General features: G+C 32.5%; 1 pseudogene; it reads right to left on the bottom strand.

Annotated features, from left to right (window-relative positions):
- Positions 1 to 2,144: 2,144 nt before the first annotated feature.
- LOC120215102 lies at positions 2,145 to 3,086 on the bottom strand (annotated as a pseudogene).
- Positions 3,087 to 3,420: the final 334 nt, after the last annotated feature.

Here is a 3,420-nt window from a genome sequence, read left to right as displayed (position 1 = left end):
CTAAACAAGTGTTCATTAGGCCCCTTTCTTCTCTGAGAATTGACTTGAGTATGAGGGACCTCCTTCCAAACCCCCAGCCACTTTTGGCCAACATCTTGTAAAGTTCTTAGAAATTTGATTATTAATGATAGTGCAAATACGACAAACCTTGATCATTCCTAAGAAATAAATGGTTTCTAAACTGAAAACTAAAATTCTTTCCAGGATCATTATAATTTATATGGGAAAATGCGATGCAGTTGACAATCATACCAGCAGAAACCTATATTCTGCAACATAAAATTAATTAAAATAGGGAGAGGAACCGGATTTTAAAACTGTAGTTTGCTGCATAAAAACATTTAGAACAATCAGTCCTATTCCTTCTTTTTCATGCGATAAATATTAATTTTCTTTAATAACAAAAACAGAAAAACTTACAAAAGATTTGCAAGTTAAACATAGATGCAATTAATGAATAATGAAGAAGCAAACCTTCCCAACACATATGGCACAAACTTCACAGATGTTAATCCATAGAGGTAATTCCCAAGTGAAAATGGGAGCAAAGGGCTCAATCGAAGGAGGGTCACCACTCTGAAGCCATTTTCTCCTATTGCCTTGTCAATCGCAAGAAACTTTTTATTCCCTTCAACCAGTTTTAGAATACGCTCACGAGCAAAGTATCTAGCAATCAGAAAGGCAATACTTGCCGCGACCTAAATTATTAAAAGAAGATTAACACATAGATTTCAGTGCACTCACATTCTCTCCTCTCTTCTATTTGGAATAGAACAAACTTACTGTTCCACTGATAGAGACTACGGTGGTGTTTGTTTTCATTGTGCAAACTCTTCAAACCACTTATGTCTGCGTCGCGCAGACCACGCGCAGACATTAGCTTTCGCAGACTATTTGTTTTTTAGAAGACAGAAGCTCTTCAAACGTCTGCTCGAGCTCTTCTTGGTGCAGACTTGGTTTTATGTCTTCAAATCTCTTCAAGAACAATTATAAAATAAAGTTATTTATTAAAATAATTTTAAATAATTTAATAAGGTTATTTATTTTAAAATAATTTATTTTAAAATAATTTATTATAAAATAATTTATTATAAACTAATTTATTTTAAAATAAATTATTATAAAATATAGATTGATTTATTTTAAAATAATTTATTTTAAATAATTTATTAGTATGGATTGATTTATTTTAAAATATGGATTGATTTATTATTGTAGCTGTATAGATTGATTTATTTTAAATAATTTATTAGTATAGATTGATTTACTTTAAAATATGAATTGATTTATTTTAAATAATTTATTAGTATGGATTGATTTATTTTAAAATATGGATTGATTTATTTTAAATAATTTATTAGTATGGATTGATTTATTTTAAAATATGGATTGATTTATTTTAAATAATTTATTAGTATGGATTGATTTATTTTAAATAATTTATTAGTATAGATTGATTTATTTTAAATAATTTATTTGTATGGATTGATTTATTTTAAAATATGGATTGATTTATTATTGTAGTTGTATGGATTGATTTATTTTAAATAATTTATTAGTATAGATTGATTTATTTTAAAATATAGATTGATTTATTTTAAATAATTTATTATTTTAGTTGTATGGATTATTTAAATTTCAGTATTGTAAAACTAAAATTATTTAAATCTCAGTATTGCAAAACTCTTTTAATTTTAAAAAATCAGTTTATTTATATTTCAGTTCATTTTAGCAGTCTGCAGACGTTAAAAAACAGTCTTCTTCTTGCTTACTGCAGACTTTTGGTCCACCTCTTCTGCTGCAGATGTCTGCAGATGTGGTCCGCAGGCTGCAGACCTTTTACCTCTGTAAAAACAAACACCATGTGCCAATGACCTACAACATAGTCAATGGAATGGAATTGAATAGCAAGGACCTACAACATAGCGGTCTTAAACATTTGGATTGAAAGTTCGGATTGCAATCTCTGCAACGACAAAGAAAAGACAAAAGGCCAAAGGAAAAGAGATCTATAATGGCATAAAATTACACATTTCCAGGAGACGGTATAACTTACAAGCCAGAGAAGAGGAAAAAACACCTAATTTCTCAACTCTATTACCTCTAATGAGAAATGTACACTCATCATTAGCTTGCATAAAAATCTAGAAAACAAAGTAACTCAATGTCGGGCTTCGAATAAACCGAATATAAAAAAAAAAGCTTACTTCCAATCCAGCATAAACTGATACAAACAGAGCATATCCAGCAGGTCCATAACCTGTTTATTGAAGAAACATCCACCAGTGAAATTCTAGAGCATGTTCATTAGATAAAAGAAAGCAGTCAATATAAATCCCAAATCAATAGGAGGCCTAATGGGCTGAAGCAAACTAAATTCGCAAATTCAACTAATTATAAAAAAATTTCAGTTCCTCCAATGCACAAACACAATACCAAATACAGATAAATTGCGAAAAAGGGTATGGATTTCACGAAGACATATACCTTCAATGAGAGTGGAGAACTGGTTCAGAAAAGCATTGATCTGGTCCTTGTAGATATACCCTACAATTCCAAATCCACCAACGACACCCACGAGTAGAATTCCAGCCAAAAGGGTACCTTTAAGTGCAGTGTCTTCTTCAATTTCTCCATTACCAACCCCATCCCTTTTGATTTTCCCGTCACCATCGCCTTTGGGGTTGAGGAATCACCTCAGTCTCTGAGGAGCATTGGGTGGACTCTTTTGAAGGGACTGCTGTTTCTTCGTTTGTCTGAGGGAAGAACAAGGCTTGAATAAGTGGAAACGCTTGTTGGGTCTAAAGCAGATATAGAGAAAAGAATTGGAAGAGGAGGAGGGAGGAGGGGGGAGATGACAAGAAGAAATGCAAGGCGGTCTCAAGGTGAGGAGGGCGCGCATTTTAATGAGTAAGTATCGGATAACGAGGTCAACACAGCACAAACACTAAACAAAAGTAGGCGCGCCAATGCATCGAGCTCAAGGCTGAAGCTGGTTTTGTTGAGGAAGAGAAAAACAATGGCATGGCATCTAGTACGTTCAGGATTCTGGCTCGGAAATTGTCTTCCTCACATCATGCCACGTCTTTCTATTAATTCCAAAAATGATAACCTAGAAGAAGATAGATTTCCCCTCATTATTTTCTTTTGGATAATTAGATTTTATTACTCAAAAAAAATGTCTGCTACAAAACAATTACCGATCAATGAAAAGAATTTACAGCCTAATTACAAAAAGAACGATCGGTTAATCAATACCTAAGAAATACATGTCGGAGTTAACATAATCAAGCTTATTTATATTTTCCCCCTTAGTTTAATTCCTACGAATTCTTTGACGTTGTTGAGGATTTCATCAGCAGTTCTGGAAGATCCTTTGAAGATTCTTCGGTTGCGTTCCTCCCACAAGACATAGATGCT

The sequence above is a fragment of the Hibiscus syriacus genome, unplaced genomic scaffold (genome assembly GCF_006381635.1).
Source record: "Hibiscus syriacus cultivar Baekdansim isolate YM2019G1 unplaced genomic scaffold, ASM638163v2 tig00000764_pilon, whole genome shotgun sequence".
NCBI lineage: Eukaryota > Viridiplantae > Streptophyta > Magnoliopsida > Malvales > Malvaceae > Hibiscus > Hibiscus syriacus.
This window is presented reverse-complemented; position numbering and strand designations above follow the sequence as displayed.